General features: G+C 43.8%; 1 long non-coding RNA gene across 1 annotated transcript in view; it reads right to left on the reverse strand.

The window, feature by feature from the left end:
- Positions 1 to 2784: 2784 nt before the first annotated feature.
- LOC103883428 overlaps positions 2785 to 20306 on the reverse strand; it is a 32027-nt gene continuing 14505 nt past the window's right edge. The window contains exons 3-4 of the long non-coding RNA XR_645657.4: positions 9659 to 9739; positions 2785 to 3178 (exon numbers count right to left, since the gene is read on the reverse strand). This is a non-coding gene — a long non-coding RNA (uncharacterized LOC103883428). The remainder of the gene's footprint in view (positions 3179 to 9658; positions 9740 to 20306) is intronic.

Here is a 20306-nt window from a genome sequence, read left to right on the forward strand (position 1 = left end):
ACAGGTGCACACCACCATGCCTGGCTAATTTTTGTATTTTTAGTAGAGATACGGTTTCACTGTGTTGGCCAGGCTGGTCTCAAACTCCTGACCTCAAGTGATCGGCCAGCCTCAGCCTCCCAAAGTGCTGGGATTACAGGCGTGAGCCACCATGCCCGGCTGATACACTGTTTTCTTTTAAACAGCTGGGAAACCTCTTATCCTCATCACCAGTGCAGGGTCCAGCTTCAGGAGGGCGAGGCTCACCTGCTTTACTTCCAGATCCCCACGTGCAGCCTGGAACCTCTCTCTGACCTGTTTGTTGACTTGTTTCAAAAAGGCAGCCATGGTTTCTTCTTTTTCTTCCTCAGCCCTGATTAAGTTCAACAGAAGAAAAAGTATCCCCTCTAGTTTGTGATGGAATCCAAGTTTGATTGGCCATTCATGGTGCTAAACTGTCTTGCACCAGATGACCCAATCACTTCCGATTTTCCAAGCTTGGCTCTCAGACCATCCTGGTGGAGGGAACACTAGCAGTCTGCCCAATCTGAATGCAAATCCAGAATAATCTTTTCTTTTGTTGACACACAGTTAGGAGTGCAATTTCTAAACTGCTACTACTCTACAGCCTGCTTAATAATCTCTCCAGCTGGACCCCAGGCACTCACATGGACAACACACTTCTCTCCTTCAGTGATCATCATCCTTGTACCATGTCGGTGGCACGCTCTAATCGTCACTCAACATCTGGTTGTCTATTGCAATGTAACAAACCACCTCAACATTCAGTGGCTTGAAATGAAAGCAGGGTCTGGAAGAGATATTTGCACATTTCATGCTCATAGCAGCATTATTCACAATAGCCAACAGCTGGAAGCAACCCGATGTCCAACAACTGATGAGTGGATAACCAAAATGTGGTCCATCCATACAATGAAATATGATTCAGCCTTAAAAAGGAAGGAAGTCTCGCCACGTGCTGCAACATGGATGGACCTTGAGGACACTATGCTAAGTGAAGTAAGCCAGGCACAGAAGGACAAATACTGTGTGATTCCACTTTATAGGGTACCAAAGATAATCAAACTCACAGAGGTAGAAAGTAGACTGGGGTGGCCAGGGACTCGGGGAGAGAGGAAAGGGCAGTTATTGTTTAAAGGGTACAGACTTTCAGCTTGGGAAGATGAAAATGTTCTGGAAATGGTTAATGGTGATTTTATGTTGTTTATGTTACCACGATTTGTAAAAGAGCAGCTGCGCTGAGCATGAACATGCTTGTCATTGGCAGCTCTCAGATTTTCGGTGCCTGTTACTGGCTTGTTAAGAAGATGGCAGATTCTTTTCGCCGTCTGCTTCTTTCATTGTAAAATTCCATTTCCATTTTGCCTCTAGGTAGAAGCTCATGGAACTCAAATGGGAAATGATGATGGCAAGATTTTCCTGCTGAAAAGAGGTATCTCAAAAGAAAAACATAGTGTATTTAACGTGGAGAAATGAAATCCTCCAAAGCGAGCTTTATGAACTGAATTACCCAGAACAGCCTTACCTCTATTGTCAGTATTTTTCTGCTGCCTTTTGAGCTTGTGGTGCCTGCATAACTAAAAGAGCAGGACATCATGCTGCTTAGTGGGCTTTGCAGTGGGAAGCGGGAACGTCTACCTGCATGAGCACGGGGCACTCTGCCCAGAGCCCAGGCACTTTCCCCTAGGCACAGAAGTAAGGAAGAAGTCTCTAGTGATTAGGTAGGGAAATAGACCTTCAGCATGAGCTTACCACAGCTTTTTTAAGGAAAAAATTCGTGGCTTAAAATAATATTCCACTGTTTTTTTTATTTTTATTTTTTTGAGACGGAGTCTCGCTCTGTCGCCCAGGCTGGAGTGCAGTGGCCGGATCTCGGCTCACTGCAAGCTCCGCCTCCTGGGTTCACGCCATTCTCCTGCCTCAGCCTCCCCAGTAGCTGGGACTACAGGTGCCTGCCATCACGCCTGGCTAATTTTTTGAATTTTTAGTAGAGACGGGGTTTCACCGTGTTAGCCAGGATGGTCTCGATCTCCTGACCTTGTGATCTGCCCGCCTTGGCCTCCCAAAGTGCTGGGTTTCAGATATTCCACTATTTTTTTATCATAATTGTGTGGACTGACTGGATTCAGCTGGGTGATTCGCACTTGGAGTCTCTCGCAGGGCTGCCATCTTCTGAAGGCTGGACGTCCCACATGGCTTCTTTACTAACACATCTGGTGCTTCAGCTGGGACAGCTGGGACAGCTGGCCTGCACAGGCATCGCGTTCTGTCCACACAGGCTCCCCATATGGTTAGTCTGAGCTTGGTGATTTTAAACTAGTTGACCTTAGATGGCAGCTGGTTTCCCTTAGAGTAAATATGCCAAGATACCCAGGTGGAAGCTGTTAGGTTTCTAATGACCTAGTCTTGGATTTCACACCAAGATGGCTTCCGTCATATTCTGTTGGTCAAAAATCAGCCACACGTGGGGCATGGTAGCACACACCTGTAATGCCAACAGTTTGGGCAAGATGGGTGGATCACTTGAGCCCAGGAATTCGAGACCAGCCCGGGCAACATGGTGAAACCCCCTCTCTACAAAAAAATACAAAAATTAGCCAGGCATAGTGGCCCATCTCTGTGGTCTCAGCTACTTGGGAGGCTGCGGTGGGAGAATCTCCTGAGCCCAGGGAAGTTGAGATTTCAGTGAGCCATGATGATGCCACTGCACTCCAGTCTGGGTGACAAAGTGAGACCCTGTCTCAAAAAAAAAAAAAAAGCCAATCTCCACCCAGATTCAAGGGGATAGGATTACACAAAGTCACAGATTCAGGAAGGTATAATTTATTGGGGAACTGTCTTTGGAGACTAGCTACCACAATCTGTCACCATCTTTTAGATAAGATGATCAACGTATTTCTGAGTATACTTTAGATTTCCATTATCAGTGAATTTTCTGAAACTTCCCCAGTCTTAGCACTGAAGGTCCTGCACCCCAGGAAATATCTATCAGTCTATGTCAAACCGTGATGGTTGGTCACCCTACTTTTAGACCTCCTTAGTTTCAGGAACTCCATGTTGTATAAGGTTGATCTTCCAAAAACATGTATCTGCCTTAAAATTGTGATTTCCGTCCTGATGAGTTCTCCTCATATTCCTCTGTCTTTCTGGTTTGTATAGGACCCACTTGACTTCAGAGCTGTATAAATCCAATAATATGACAGTGATAATGCATTCTTTTATCGGCCCACAGTTATTATTTTAATCGAAGATACAGCTGAACACCATATCTTAGATCTAAAATCTCATACAATAAGCCTTAAAATGTAACTAATATAAATCTGGGTGTTCATATGACCCTGTCTTGGTGGGAGTGGCATATTCAAAAAACCATCAATTTGACAAAAAATATAATCAAAAAGCAATTCAAGTTGTATTTGGACTATGAACACCAATACACTATTAGTATTAATACATACATGCTTGTTACCTTGCTAAAATAGCATAAAATATCACAAAGTAAAAAGAGTTCTGGGTGGACAGGAGTCCTGCTGAGTAGCTCTGTGCCCTGGGTGGGGGTTATGAGGAAGGGTTCCCAGGTGTGCTTCTTCCACATTGAGGTCACCATTAAAGTTGGAAGACGACTTAAAAGTCAGACAGCATCAATCTCCTTCAATAGTTTTCTACAGTGTATATGTTCAGTAAATTCTGGGTCATGGAACGGTCTTGGATAAGCTTAATCTCTCTTAGTCTCAATGTCTCCAAACATAGTTCATATTCTGTTAAAGTTATGAGCATCCCTATTCTAAGATTTGTATTGAATATAGATGATAGATTAAAATTTTAGTGACAAATTTCGATGATTCTGTAGGAACTTTTCCATGTGATAAATCTTCTTTTCATGCTATCTTGGCTTCAGCAGAATGGCAACATTACATTTAAAGACAGCCTTTGACACTTTGTGGGGTGTGTGTGTGTGTGTGTGTGTGTGTGTGTGTGTGTTTGGAGGCTCCCTCTCTGTTGCCCAGGCTGGATTGCAGTGATGTGATCCAGCCCAGGCTGGATTTCACTGAAGCCTTGAATTCCTGGGCTCAAGTGATCCTCCCACCTCAGCCTTCCAAGTAGCTGGGACTACAGGTGCATGGCACCATGCCCAGGTCATTTTCTTATTTTTTGTAGAAACAGGGTTGCCCAGGCTGGTCTTGAACTATGTTGCCCAGGCTGGTCTTGAACTCCTGGGCTCAAGTGATCCTACTGCCTCAGCCTCCCAAAGTGCTGGGTTTACAGGTGTAAGCCAACGTGCCCAGCCCTTGTATTTCCATTAATGCATTCTATGCTGTCCATCACAGACCCCTACTTCACTTCATCACTTCTTGCTTCAGAGCCCCATGTGTACAATGATCCATGGAGGCATATAGCAGCTCACAAGAGGGTAGGTGTAGCCAAATAGTATGTACCTAAAGTGAGGAGAGCAATTGCATAAAGGAAGGTAAATAATGGTTTGAATGGGGCAATGGAAAGGGAAAGAAAGCCAATCGTTCCTCTGAGCTTGTGGGACTTGGAAATAAATGTGGAAGAATTAGCAGGACTTGCTCCAGAGGGCTGCAAGGGAGTCAATGCACTCAGGGAGAGCCAGAAGATCGAGTAGACTTTCAGGGAGGAAGTTGGGATAAACCTTGAGAACAAAGAGGGCTTTAATTACAGTGTAAGAAAGATTTGGGAGGAGTCACTGCAGAGGAAGATTGGGAAGGGGGATGGCAGTGGAAGGATGAGCAGAGTGAGGTAGTAAAGGTCTCATGGGCATGACCACTGTGAGACAGACCTGGTATTCATCAGGACAACATTCACCTCCATCGCTGGTCCCAAGAGTAACTATGTTACTGGAGTGAGAAGCTGCAGAGATAACATAGAGTCCCCTTCCACCACCCAAATTGAGAGCTGAGGATGGGCTCTCCGTTTGAGTCTGAATGCACTGCCAAATTAATATCCTATCCTCAGAGCACCCAACTACTGGGAGCACAAGCTTCTTACCTAGGTCAGCTAATAGTCATGACATACTGTCCTCGAGTCTTCCCTGCATCCTGCCACCCCCAGGAAACCATCCCATGACAAAAGAGCACAGTACTAGTTGAGATCATAGATATTAGAATTAGTAGGACCTGACATTTGGCAGTTAAGGAACACTTAATAGGTAAGTTATTAACTATTTTAACCCTCAGTTTCCTCATCTGTAACCTAATAACAGCTCATTGTAATAGTACATAACCTCCTTGAGTGAGAACCTAAATTGAATTCCTCCTCCTGGTTTGGTTTGGGCAGCGTCATTTTTTTTTTTTTTTAAACAGAGTCTTGCTCTGTCACCCAGGCTGGAGTACAGTGGCACAATCTTGGCTCACTGCAACCTCCACCTCCTGGGTTCAAGTGATTCTCCTGTCTCAGCCTCCCCAGTAGTTGGGGTTACAGGTGTGCACTACCATGACTGGCTAATTTTTGTATTTTTAGTAGAGACGGGGTTTCGCCATGTTGGCCAGGCTGGTCTTGAACTCCTGACCTCGTGAGCTGCCTGCCTCAGCCTCTTGAAGTGCTGGGATTACAGGCGTAAGCCACTGTGCCCAGCCTGGGCAGTGTCATTCTTCTAGAATATAAAGGCATTGGCTTTTCAGCCATAGACATCCAAACCCTGCACTAAGAAGCACTCTGATGTTTGACATTCAAGAAGATGGCAGTATAGAAGCACCAGGAATCTGTCTCCCCATTTAGACAACAATTGCACTGGTAGGATCTCTCAAATGTAACTATTTTGGAACTTTGGTGTCTACTGAAGGCTTGCAACATCCAGGGGAAGACTTGGGCGGTAAATTGTGGTTGATTTTGGTTAATTTTAGCTATCAACACAGTAGCAGCTGTCACCCACCAGCCAGGCAAACAGCTATGCATGTGTGCCTGAGGCAGCTTGCAAAAAGCTTGAAGGAGCCGCGGTGGGTGTAAGGACCCAATCCTCCAAATAATGGGGATCTTTGCTGTGATTGCTAATTGCTGCTTCTTGTTATGGAAGTGTAGACACAGAGGTGAGCAGCATTGCTGCAACCATCATTTGCACTTTTACAATCTTCATCTCTCTGGCTGAAGCAACTTCCAGGGGAATTAAAGGGCCAGCACCTGTTTTTGGAGCCTGCTCTTTTTTTCTTCTTTATTTTTCCTTTATTCCCCTTTTGTAATAAAATATTTAAGAACTAGGATATCAACAACAACAACATATACAGAGGCATTTGGAAAGTCATCACACATGCCCAGGGAAAGGTGCAGGCTCAAAAAAAGATCTGAGAAGACCTTAAGTTTACACTTAAGGCTGAACTTTGGCAGACAGACACCCTACCAAGGCAGAGAGTTACAGAGTTATATATTATAAGATTCAAATGTCCAGTTTTCAGCAAAAAATCACAAAGCATACAAACAGAAAAGTGTAAGATTTTAAAAAGTCAATGGAAACCATCCGTGAGAAAGACTAGATGGTAGACTTACTATACAAAGAGTTTAAAACAATTGTCTTAAAGATGCTCAAAGAGCTTAAAGATGTAGACAAAAATCAAGAAAATGTATGAACAAAATGGAAATATCAATAAAGAGATAGAAAACATGAAAAGGAACTAAAGGAGCTAAAAAGTACAATAACTGAAATGAAATTTTCACAGAGGACTCAAAAACAGATTTGAGCCGGCGAAAGAAAGAATAAGCAAACATGCAGATAGAATAATTGAAATTCTTGACTCTGAGGACTTGAAGGCCAAAAAGATTACAGAAGAGTGAACAGAGCCTTAGGAACCTGTGGCACATCATGAAGTAAACCAACATATACATTGTTGAGGTTCCAGAAGGAGAAGACAAAGAAAAAGGGGCAAGGAGATTATTTTAATAAATCGTGGTTAAAACTTCTAAAATATGATAAAGACATGAACACAAATATGAACATGAACATAAATTCAAGAAGCTCAATGATCTCAAAAGACCCACACCAGACACATTATACTCAAATTGTCAAGACAAAGAAAGAATCTTGAAAGCAACAAGAAAGAAATGACTCATCCCATACAATGAATCCCTGGTAAGGTAAGCAGATTTCTCGGCAGAAACCTTGGAGAGGCCAGAAGGCAGTGAGTTGATACATTCAGAGTGCTGAAGGAGGAAAAAACAAACAAAACGAAACTGTTGACCAAGAATGTTATATCCAGCAAAACTATCCTTTAAAAATGAGGAAGAAATTAAGACATTCCCAGATAAACAAAAGTTGAGGGAGTTTGTTACTACTAGACCTGCTGTCTTGGTCTGTCATGTGTTTCTATAAAGAATACCTGTTGCTAGGTAATTTTTTTTAATGAAAAAAGAAGTTTATTTGGCTTAGAATTCTCATGTCTGAAAAAGTTCAAGATTGGGCATCTAATGAAGGATCAGGCTGCTTCCACTCATGGCAGAAGGTGAAGGGGAGCTGGCATGTGCAAAGATCACGTGGTGAGAGAGAAAGCAAGAGAGGTAGCAGGGAGATGCCAGGCTCTTTTTAACAACCAACTCTCATGGGAACTAATAGAGTGAGAACTCACCCTCCCTGTGACTGTGTAGGTATTAATCTATTCATGAAGTGTCTGCCTCCATAACCCAAACACTTCCCATTAGGCCTCACTTCCCAGCACCACCACACCAGGGATCAAATTTCAACAAGAGATTTGGAGGAGTCAAACATTCAAACTGTAGCACCTGCCCTGCAAGAAGGGAGTTCTTTAGGTTGAAATGAAAGGGCACTAAACAGTAACTCAAAGCTATGTGAAAAATGAAGACCTCTGGCAAAAGTAAATATATAAACAATTATAAAATAGTATTATTGCAACTTTGGTTTGTTACTTCCACTTTTTATTTTCTACATGATTCAAGAGAGTAATGTATTTAAAAACTTATTAGTTTATATTTGTGGTGACAGGATGCACAAAGATACCATTTTGTGATATCAATAACTGAAAGGGGTTAGGAACAGAGCTGCATAGAAGCAGAACATTTGTATGCTCTTGAAGTTAAGCTGTTATAAATTCAAACTACAGTGTTTATCTTTTTTTTTTTTTTTTTGCAGAGATAGCATCTCAGTATGTTGCCCAGTCTATTCTCAAACTCCTGGCCTCAAGTGATCATCCTGCCTTGGCTTCCCAAAGTGCTACAATTACAGGCAGGTGTGAGCCATCCTGTCTGGCCCAGTGTATAACATCAGGAAGTGCAGTTTTAAAGGTGAAAAATTTTCTAGAGATGGATGGTGGTTATAGTTACATAGTAATGTGAATGTACATAATGCCACTGAACGGCACACTGAAAACGGTTACATAATAGTTAATTTTATGTTATGCATGTTTACAATCTTGAAAAATAATTTTTAAAAAATTAAAGAAGAGGCAGCTTATGCTTTTCTACCTACCCTCTCTATGCTTCACTCCTACTCACTTCACTTTTGAGGAGGAGCATGTACACTCAGTTTTGAACTTGCTCCCATTAACTGATTCTTCTTTTCAAAGGGTAATGCTTTTTCTTTCTCTCACTTTTGGCTATTACTAGTGAAGACCAGCTACTGTCTCTTATATTATGGAGCCATGCAAACCAAAAAAATACATATTATGATTATGTATAATAGAAAGAAAGACAAGATATTTCTACTTCTCTTGGTGCTATGTAGTACTAGCTGTTTTGGATATGAAATGGTTAAGTAGTCATCCCCTTGGAAGCTCTGCAGAAAGTGGGGATAGAGGATTTTTTTTAGATGATTTTAAACAGGAAATGCCATGATGATCTGTTTCCACCAGAATGGGTTTTTATGTTCAGTTCTTACTCTAAATCAGGAAGTTCTTGTTCCTGCCAGAAAGTGAGACAGATAAACCCTTTCCTCTACTTCCAGCCCACTAACAGTTCCACAGAGCACAGAATCCAGAAAATGGAAATGGCTGGATATAGGGTAAAGTCTCTGACTCTACCTCAGGGCCATGAATATGGGGCTGGGGAGCAAGAAGAGAAGACAGGGATAGAGAAGCAGAGGGAGGAACATGGGAGCAGAAGAGGGTGAGGTGGAAAGAGAAAGAAAACTGGTGAGGTGACTTCACCCGTAGTTCCAGCTACTTGGGAGGATCACTTGAGCCCCAGAAGTTTGAGGCTGCAGTGAGCTATTATCCTGTCATTGCACTCCAGCCTGGGTGAAATCCTGTCTCTTGGAAAAAAAAGAAAAGAAAAGAAAAGGAAAGAAACTGAACATTAAAACCAGAATCCCTAGGAAATTATTTCTAGTATTTTTGTATTGTTTCCAAGTTATCTGTACAGACAATTGTAAGTAATTGGCCTGTTTGGAGGAATCTCAGCCAGTTTCGACGACTCTCTTTGTTGCCTTCATGAAGTCCCAAGGTAAGTAACCTATCAAGCATACATACATTCATGGGGTGCCTTCTGCCTATTACAGCAAAAACAGCTAGAACTCAATGTGCCCCCAAACAGGTAAACAGGCTCCCAGAATGTACTTTAATGGGACTTAAGATAGTCTGGTTATTCTACAAATTCTGAGAGTAACACCTGTGTTCTTGCTGACTCACCACTAGCAGAAAATGATTAAGATGGCCATTTACAGGGTACGCAATGTTTTCTAGCTTAATTAGCCTCCTACCTTCATCCAGGAACTAACGCCAGATGGCTCTGTCCTCATGGCAGTCACCTGGCCGTGACCAGAATCCCAGTTTGAGTGTCTCTGCAGGGAGGAAGAAAAGGAGGAGGAAAGGAAGGAAAGACATCAGTATTTATCACATGAATGCCTTGTCCCTGGCACTGTGCTTCCACATATGTTCCTGATTAATTGTCCCAGCAACTCTGAGAGGTTGGTGTTACTATGTTCAGTTTCCAGATGTGGAAACAGAGGCTTAAGGACTTGGAGTAATTTACTCAAGATCCCAGAGTCAGGAGAGAGGGAAGCCAAAATTGCAACTGTCCTGCTCCAGTGTGCACGGTCTTTTCATGGGAGGTTTGTGCAAACAACACCAAATTCTAAGCCTTTACTCTCAGCCTCCAATCATGCAGAGTATTTCCTGACAAATTCCTGGTAACAGCATTGCTCTACGGCATGCCCCGAGAGTCTTGGGAGTCATACTTGGTTATGAGAAGTGTAAAACAAAAATAAAACTCTAAGCGCCCCCAACCAACTGAATGGATCCCTCTCTTGGCCAAGAGGGATTCCAAAAAATACCTGAAAAACTACATCAGCCCATGATGGGAAGGGGGAGTCAGACTTGCCTCCTTCTACTGTCTTCCCTTTGGAGTTCAGACACGACTGACCAACATTAACATTGACTCAGAGACCTTAAGACTGAAAAAACAAACTCTTTGTAGCAATAACCTACCACATTTCCACCTGACTCTGGTATGGAATTACATTGCGGATAGCAGGCCCTGAAAGAAATGGCAGTATTTTATCCCAAAATATATTTCCTTGACATATTTTGAAACGGCCCTGAAAACCTGTCTCTTGTGGGGGAAATTTGCATTCTATAATCTTCTTCCCTTATTAGGCCTTTTCTGGAGAGGCTGACACCTCTTAAGGTCAGACGAGAGACATTCACCACCTGTTCTCTCTGAAGCCTGCTATTTGGAGGCTTCATCTACATGACAAGAACCTTGGCTTAAGCTCCAGCTTAACTCTTTCAACCAATTGCCAGTCAGGAAATCTTTGAATCCACCTATGACCTGGAAGCCCCTGCTTCGAGATGTCCTGCCTTTCTGGGCAGACCCAATGTATACCTTACGTGTATTAATTTACGTATTTCCCTGGGAACTTCTGTCTCCCTAAAAGGTATAAAACCAAGCTGTAACCCAGCCACCTTGGGCACACGTTCTCAGGACCTCCTGAGGCTGTGTCACTGGCCATGGTCCTTAACCTTGGCAAAATAAACCTCTAACTTGATAGAGGCCTGTCTCAAATACTTTCTGGTTTACAGAAGAAAAGTAGAAATGGGAGTACGAGTAGGCCAAAGAAGAGAAGAATGGACATGGTTTCACCCTGATGATGTCAGTGTGCCGAGTAATATCTCAGACCTGTGATTATTACATTGCCTGGCCAAATAGGACACGTTCCTCAAGATTAGGCTCAAATGCTACCTAGTATCTGTCCCACTTTGTACTCCCCACCCTGGAATCCTCTTGGTAGAGTTAAAAGTGTGTCACATTCTTGACTGGCATCTCCAAACTGAATATACCTTCACTCTACCCGCCACCCCTAAACCACTCAGGTTCAGAGAAAGCTTCTAAATGGGAGAAAGGATCCTTAGCTAAGAGATCTCTGGTTCCCATGCCAGAATCCACTCAGAGGGTCAGTTTGTGGCTTCCCTTCAGTGGGGCTTGAGAGACAGGGCCAAAGGGACCCACCAACATAACCTGGGAACAGTTAAAAACCACGTGCACCTGCCAGATAGACCTACTAGAACCTCAGGCCAGTGTATTCACGTTTTTGGTTTTTGGATCTCCCTCCCTCCTTCCGTCCCTCCCTCCCTTCCTTCCTTCCTTCCTTCCCTCCTTCCTTCCTTCCTTCTTTCCTTCCTTCCTTCTTTCCTTCCTTCCTTCCTCTCTCTCTCTTCTCTCTCTCTCTCCTTCATTTTTTCTCTCTTTCTTTTTGTTATTAGAGACAGGTTCTTACTATGTTGCCCAAGCTGGAATCCAGTGGCTATTCAACAAGTGCCATCTTAGCCTGCTGAGCACAAGGAATCCTCCCACCCACTTAGTCTGTTGAGTAGCTGGGACTACAGGCACATGCCACCATGCCCGCCTGGCTTTTTTGCAAATCTTTTTAATGATTGGCTTTTAAAAAAACAGTTGGATCCTCATACCTACTTCTGCATTCAACAAGTTTTGATATGTGTTCTGCTTGAAGTATATGAAGAAAATCCGCCTCGGATAGATATACAGCTGGAAAAGGAAGGAGTGTCTTTAACGGCCTTTTTCAGAAGACTGTAGACATTCTTCTTTGATATGACACCAAGACTAAACTGGATGTCTTTAAGGTAGTTACAATGTGGAATCTGAAACCTTATCATCAAACTGTCCACACTATGTTACATTACAGTCGGTTTATCTTGTACTTTACATGGATCTTTTACCAATGCACGGTTGTGTAACATTATACGTTGATCACTTGGAAAATATGGTTCACTGAAAAATGCAGGTCTTCCAAATGTTGACAGCTTTTCTTATCCAATAACAACAATCACATTTGTTTCAATGCTAAGCTCACCATAAAAGTCTTTAAATACCAGGTAGCTGCCAAGCTCATGGTGCATACAAGTATTTCAAAATTATCATTGTTCCTTCAAAGTTCAGATTTTAGCATCAGCAATGCATTATTTCAGTTGTTTTCACTGTGCTTCATTGTAGTCAGAGGCTCACATGGGACATTTTCAAGAAAATGTCTACCAGATGCCCAAGTCTGAATAATTATAGTTTATCCATTGTTCTTTTAAGTAAAAAATAGTGTTTCACTATAAAAGCAGCCAGTTCAATTCAAAACTCAATCATCCAAGAGCTTTTCTTCAAGGCAACCGTCATACATTGGTAGTAGAAGTGACAAAATACTTCCTATTTCGTCACTGAATATTAAAAAGACATGCACTCAAGAGTTGAGAGTTAATAAAATTAAGTCTTTTTATTGGTTTATCTAGGATATTTTTAAGTGATATTGGCAAGGTTTTACCCATCATTGCTTTTGCAGTATCAGTGCAAGTGTCCACAAAGTTAAAAAGGCAAATAATGTCTGAACATTGTTACGAAAATAGTTGCAACCTCACAACCCAACTCCCTTTCCCCAAAGGCTCTAGGAGACCTGGGGGCCCACCAGCCACTCACCGAAAACTGCTCTCCTAGCCTGCTGTCATTGCTAAAGTCTGCACAGACTTTGACCTGAAGGGGGAGCTCAAGGCCTTCCCAATCTTCTTCCTTCCCTCTCCTCCCTGCCCACCCTTTCCCTCAACTTTGGGACAAAAGAGACCAGAATGGAAGACCCAAAGGGACTCTAGCTTTGGAGTTTAAGCTTCCTTCATCCCGGCTGGAGGTGGTGGCTCAAGCCTGTAATCCCAGCACTTTGGGAGGCCAAGGCAGGCGGACTGCTTGGGGTCCGGAGTTCGAGACCAGCCTGGCCAAGATGGTGAAATCCCATCTCTACTAAAAATTCAAAAAATTAGCCGGGCGTGATGGTGCCTGTAGTCCTAGCTACTCAGGAAGCTGAGGCAGGAGAATTGCTTGAACCTGGGAGGCGGAGCTTGCAGTGAGCCGAGATCACACCACAGCACTCCAGCCTGGGAGACAGAGCGACACTCCATCTCAAAAAAGAAAAAAGAAAAAGAAAAAGAAGCAACAACTTCCCCCATTCCTGGTGAAACTCTCACTTTTTTTTTTTTTTTCTTAAAGAGTCAGAGTCTTGCTCTGTCCTCCAGGCTGAGTGCAGTGGTGCAATCATAGCTCACTGCAGCCTTGACCTCCTGGGCTCAAGCAATCCTCCCACCTCAGCCTCCTGAGTAGCTGGGTGCACCACCACATGCCCAGCTAATTCTTATTTTTTGTAGAGATGGAATCTCTTTATGTTGCCCAGGCTGGTCTTGAAATTCCAGCCTCAAGCAATCCTCCTGCCTTGGCCTCCCAAAGTGCTGGAATTACAGGCATGAGCCACCACACCCGGCCTCTATTCAGTTATTTATGTGGCCCATTCCTCCACATTAGGTTCCAAATACAACATCTCCTTTATTGTTCCATTTACCCGAGACCCAGTGTCTCCTTCTTAGGGTTCCACCCTATGAAGAGTCTACACGAGGCTCTCTGTGACTGGAGAGAGGAGAGGACCTGAGTTCCAGGAAACCATGGGAACCACTGCTTCTTTTTGTCATATGGGGTCATTGATGAAACCAAGTCTTGCACAGTGTGGCAGCAGATGTCGGTTCAGAGCTGCTGGTCTGCGTGCTGCCTGCTCTCTCAACAGCCTGTCCCAAGCCTGCTCTCGCATGTCCATGGGAACAGGTGCTCTAAGACCCAGGACTTAACATCTGCTTCCACGCCAGCCATCGTTCTCCAAACCACAGCCACGGGGCCATGGAGAGTTGGCCTGGGTGAGCCTTTGCACCCGCCACACAGTGGTTTCCCCCTTCAGCCTGTATTCTCTCTGTCCTCCTTTTCTGCCTCTGAGCCTCCGCCACCCCCATGTGACTCAGCTTCAGGCATCCCTTGGGGGGAACCCATGGGCACCCGGTGTCCAACCTACGCCCTCCTCAGAGGACTCGGCTCTGTCTGCCTCCCCCTGCTATGTTTTGCCTTCTGCCTTCCTTATTCCCCTGTTATTTTTCCTGTTTTAGCCATGCTTGATTCGGTTTTACAGCCCTTTATCTCCACACTATTCATATATGTATGTATGTGTGTGTGTGTGTGTGTGTGTATATATATATATATAAAAAATGCTTGAACGCTTGCTGTTTTGTTTTCCATTTTCTCTTTCTAGTTTAATTTTCTTTATATTCCTTTAAGGTAAAAATGTCTTGCTTCCAACTTGTTTTCCCTGATTTAGTATTAACTGCTTTTAATTGAAAAAGTAATAAAAGCACATGACGAAAATGGAAAGAGATGAAAAGCATATACAATGAAAAGCAAGCAAGACCTCTGCTCTCCTAATCTCTGTCTCCAGAGGCAACACTGTTACTGGCTTCTTGTGTTGCCTGTTAGAAGTCCTCTATGTGGACAGGCATGGTGGCTCATGTCTGTAATCCTAGCACTTTGGGAGACTGAGGCCGGAGGATCCCTTGGGCCCAGAAGTTCAGGACTAGCATGGGCAACATCGAGAGACCCAGTCTGTATAGAAAATTGAAAAATTAACCAGATGTGGTGGCGCACGCATGTAGTCTGAGCTACTCGGGAGGTGGGAGAATCCCTTGAGGCCAGAAGCTCAAGGATGCAGTGAGCTATGATGGTGCCACGGCATTCCGGCCTGTGCAACAGAGTGGGACCCTGTCTCAAAAAAAAAAAAAAAAAAAAAGTCCTCTATGTACATAACAAGCACATTCCTCCCCTTTTATTGCACTAATAAAAGCTTGGTATTCACACAGTTCTGGGCCTCCCTGATTTTTTCTTAACTCTGTATCTTGGGGATTGCTTCATATCCACACAAGAATAGCTACTCGACTCCCTTCCCTGAGTTCCCATTAACTGAATTCATGTCGCAGGAAGAGGACTGTGGTCTGTCAACACACCTGGACATGCCTGCTCTGCGGCCCCATCAGACTTTGTCCCCAGGCCATTGTATGCTCTTCAAGTTCATTGAATCATCCTAAAACTCCTTTACTACCCTCCTAACATCATCCATGCTTCCTCACCTCCCTTTCCCTAAAAGAAAGGGTATTTAACCATCTGTACCCCATTGCATGGTGGGAGAATCACACACTAATAAATTTATATGACTCTTCTCCTGTTAATCTGCCTTTTTTTCTTTTTTTTTCTTTTTTTTTTTTTTTTTGAGACGGAGTCTCGCTCTGTCGCCCAGGCTGGAGTGCAGTGGCCGGATCTCAGCTCACTGCAAGCTCCGCCTCCCTGGTTCACGCCATTCTCCGGCCTCAGCCTCCCGAGTAGCTGGGACTACAGGCGCCCGCCACCTCGCCCGGCTAGTTTTTTGTATTTCTTAGTAGAGACGGGGTTTCACCGTGTTAGCCAGGATGGTCTCGATCTCCTGACCTCGTGATCCACCCGTCTCGGCCTCCCAAAGTGCTGGGATTACAGGCTTGAGCCACCGCGCCCGGCCCTTTTTTTCTTTTTTAAGAGACAGGGATCTTGCTCTGTTGCCCAGGCTGGAGTAGAGGGTATAAGCATAGCTCACTGCAGCCTTGAACTCCGGGGTTCAAGTGATCCTTCTGCCTCAGTCTTTTGAGTAGCTGGGACTATAGGCATGAGACATGACACCTGGCTTTAATCTATCTTTTGTCAGTTGATTTTCAGCCAGCATTCAGAGGGCACAGGGGAAGTTTTCCTTTGGCCCCTCTGACATAAATTATGGATGTCCCGTCATATATTGAACCTGTGCCCTCTTCACAGAGCATGTACAGTGTTTCTGCTGTTTTCCTGTTACTAACAGTGCTTCAGTGAAATACATATGTACACACAAAAGTGTGAGATCAAGTTCTAGAAGCAGACTTATTGGGTCAAAACTATTTCTTTGAAAACATTGATAGATATTATTTTATTGCCCACCAAAGAGTGAGCCTTTTGTCAAAGATGGTGGGAATATTGATTCTTCTGTGGTTTCTTTTGGCGTTGCTCATTATAATTTTTGCCGTGAAGAAATGTTGGATTTTTAAGCAGGTGAATTACTGTTTATGCTTTGCAGGTACATTCATGTTGGCCTTTTGATTTTGTTTCTTGCTTAAGTCAGGTCTTGCCCAGTGAAGGTTTTCTTTTTTTTTTTTTTCTCGCTTATACTTTCTTAGAGTCCCCTTGGGTTTCGATTTTTGTATTACTTTTTTTTTTTTTTTTTGAGACAAAGTCTCACTCTGTCACCCAGGCTGGAGTGCAGTGGTACGATCTCCACTCGGTAACCTCTGCCTCTCAGGTTCAAGTTATTCTTGTGTCTCAGCCTCCTGAGTAGCTGGGATTACAGGAGTGTGCCATCATGCCTGGGTAATTTTTGTACTTTTAGTAGAGATGGGGTTTCACTGTGTTGCCCAGGCTGGTCTTGAACTCCTGACCTCAGATGATCTCCCTGCCTCAGCCTCCCAAAGTGCTGGGATTACAGGCGTGAGCCACCGTGCCCAGCTGTATTACGTTTTTCAATCTACCTGGAATTTATTTTGAGAATTAGAAGTCAGAGAGATTCTTCCCACCTCATAGCCAACTAGTTTTACCTGTGGTATCTATTAAATGATTCATATTTTCCTGACCAATTTTGAATGCCACCTTTATCCCATACTGTTCTGCGTTCTTTTAGGTGATGGCCAATCAGGTGCAACCTCAAGAGGGGACGCAGGAGAGGCTCAGAAACAGTTTATAGTCCTTTCAGGTCCTGGAGACAGGAGGCTGGCCATGCAGGTCACTTAATTAATTAAAAAGACAATTAATTAACTGTATTTTTTGGTGAGGGATTATTTTACTTTTAACTTCTTAGTGTTTAATTTGTAATCCTTCATTTCATCTATTTTTCTGATTTTAACTTATTTATCACCTTTAGCTTTTTGTCTCTTTTATCCCAAACCTGATTTACTACAAGTTGTCTATTTTCATGCATAAACTATCACACCACGTGCAGAGGCCTGCCTGTCAGTCAATAGTTCAGTTTTGGCTGAACTGCCACCTTTGTTTCACAATAGTAAAATGATGATTTCACAATTGTTTGAATATCTTATTGCATTTTGCCCTTATTTTATACAAAATAGTGAACAAGTCTAAAATAAAAAATGCAATTCTATTTGTATCATAAATAATGAGAGAAATATAGAAATATTAGCTGCCTCCCAAGCTTTTCACTTACCAGGATTACACCGATCCAATGTGTCTTCAATAGCAAAAGCTGAAGGTGGCTAGGAGCTATGGGGTTGGGATCTGAATCTAACTCCCTGCATGGTGCAAGAACTAAAATCTGAAAAATGAACACACAACTGGACCCATGACCATTGAAATCCCCAGAGACTCTGGCAACAGGAAGTCTTGTACTGTTTTATTCCGCAGCCACATTTTTACCACCCAGAACTCACAGGACTCCCATAGAAAACTCACAAAAATCAGTTCACACACAAAGAATTACAAAGCACTGCAAGAAATGAACACCATGAATAAGATGCAAGACCCAGAGATGGAATATTTATGCCATAATTGAGAATGTTATCACCTTTGTAATTCTCTGGCAATGGAGGTCTTGTATATGTGGTCATTGCTCAACTTTTTTATAATTAACTCTGGTACTTTTGTACCACCTCCACAATAGCAGGGTGTTTCATACTGATATTTTGCCCTTTTCTTCCTTCATTCTCCTGGCTTAAAATACTATTATTTTCATTTCTTTATTTCTTCTTTCTCTTCCTTCTTCTCTTTTTTTTTTTTTTGAGATAGGGTCTTGCTCTGTTGCCCAAGCTAGTGTGCCGTGGTGTGATAATAGCTCATTGCAGCCTCAAACTCCTGGGCTCAAGTGATCCTCCTACTTCAGTCGCCCAAGTAGCTAGGACGACATGTGCACACTAACACCTCCAGCTAATTAATATCTATTAATTATATATTTAGATATTAATATCAATACCTATTAATTAACATAGTGATAATATATACACTTATATAGTTATATACATTGACTATGTTTTATATATATTATATAATATATAATATATTAACTATATGTTTATATATAACTATATAAGTTAATATATATTAACTTACAAAATATAATTAACTTATAAATATATATTATATTTATAATCTATATTAACTTATAACAGGGTCTCACTGTGTTGCCCAGGCTGGTCTCGAACTCCAGGCATCAAGTGATCCTCCCACCTCAGCCTCCCAAAGTGCTGAGAGCCACCATGTCTGGCCTTATTTTCATTTCGTAATAATATCATTTCCCCTGAATTTCTTCCACATCATTGTTTTATTTAATTCACCCTTCCCTTTTAATAAAGGCCCAAGACAGGCGTGGCCAAAGGGGTGGTATCAGCCGGGCAGCGCGGCAGGAAGGGTGAGAAGCCCACCTCGCTGCGAGTTCCGGGTGAGGTGCCAGCTGCCTCTTCTACTGAACGCACGTCCTGTTTGAGGACAGCTTTCCACCTCCCCAGGATCCAGGCAACTCTCAGGACATAATTTGTTTCTCTGTGCAAGCGGCACGTGCATTTCTGGCTCTGTCAGGTGACCTCTGGAATTGTAGCCTCATGGGCGAGGCTGCACACTTTAGAATCTGTGATCTCTGATGAATGCAACCATTGGATTTGGAGCAAATCAAAGCCTGCCGCAAGCCAGGAGGGGAAGGGAAGGGAAGGAGGAGGTCACACTGGCAAGGGCCCTTGGAAGGACTCATGTGCCGCTGACTGTCCTGTGGTCAAGTGGACGGTGGTGGAGGGTGCTGTGGGCATCCATCATCGAACCACTAGGTCTGCTGGTTCACAAAGCAGCTTCCCATGAGTCATTTCCATCCCTGCACCTCCTTCTCAATGGGCACGAGAGGAGTCACTGTGGACATTTTCCCTCAACACAAAGTCTTCCTGAATAGGATTGTTTTTTTGAATGGGGCAAGCTGGGCAGCAAGCTTTGATTTTTCTTTCTTAGGAAGGCACTGAGAATGGCACAGACGGGCAGGCCATTTCATCCACTGACTAAAGCCTTGGTCCCCATGAAGCATTCTGTGCACCGAGACCTGGCTGACCCTGGGCTTTTTGGATGCACTGTAGCCCTCAGGGAGGACCTGGTGCTTTTCTGGGGAGATTGGAGTCCCTGGAAGGCACGTTAGCCAACCGCCCATTTGCAGCCCCGCAAGCCTTTCCTGACCCCCATCCTACCCGGCCCCTCCCGCGGGCCTCTCCTCCTGGTCTCCTTCCCTTGCTTTGGTTTTTTCACAGCAATTGTCGCCATGGGATGCTACTTACACCCTAGTGTGGCTGCTTATTCTGACACAATCTGAACCCCATTGGAAGAAGCCTGGAACCCAGGCTTGTTCACCTGTGTCTCCCCAGCACTGAGCTTGGCCTGGAGTGATGCTTGTTCAGTGAGTGAGAGGCACTGCTCCTGGTGTGTGTGGCTTCCTCCCCAGACAGATCACATGTGGGTGCCACCGTGGACCACAGTGGGGAAGCCGTCTCCCGGGACCAGACTCAGCCTTCATCACTGCCCAGCCTGGTGCCACCCAGCGCCTCTCCAGTCTGCCCCCCTTCCCCAGACCCTGGACAGTCCTGTTCATCTCTCTGCTCACCCCCTCGTGTTAAGAACCTGACCCAGAAAGTGGGCATGTGTGGGTCCCAGGAGCTGTCTGGGCGCACTAGGCCTCTGGGCGAAGGAGTTGACTTGCCAGGCCAGGGGCAGTGGCTCCAGTGCGAGCTGCCTCTCTTGTGGCCTAGATCCATGCAGTGAGGTTCATGGCTGAGTTCTTCCAGATCTGTTGGCTCCCCAGAGCCTCTCAGCACATCATGGGAGCCCATTCTCAACTTGTGTTTGGCTTTTTGGGGCCTGTTTCTAACAATACATGCTTGTAAGGGACCCAGGTTTTAGAATGTTCTTTATTCCAAAGTCAAGGTTTTTAAAATTTTATCCCATCTGCTGGCTGAAAAAAAAAA

Source organism: Papio anubis, chromosome 6 (genome assembly GCF_008728515.1).
Source record: "Papio anubis isolate 15944 chromosome 6, Panubis1.0, whole genome shotgun sequence".
In the NCBI taxonomy this organism is placed as follows: domain Eukaryota; kingdom Metazoa; phylum Chordata; class Mammalia; order Primates; family Cercopithecidae; genus Papio; species Papio anubis.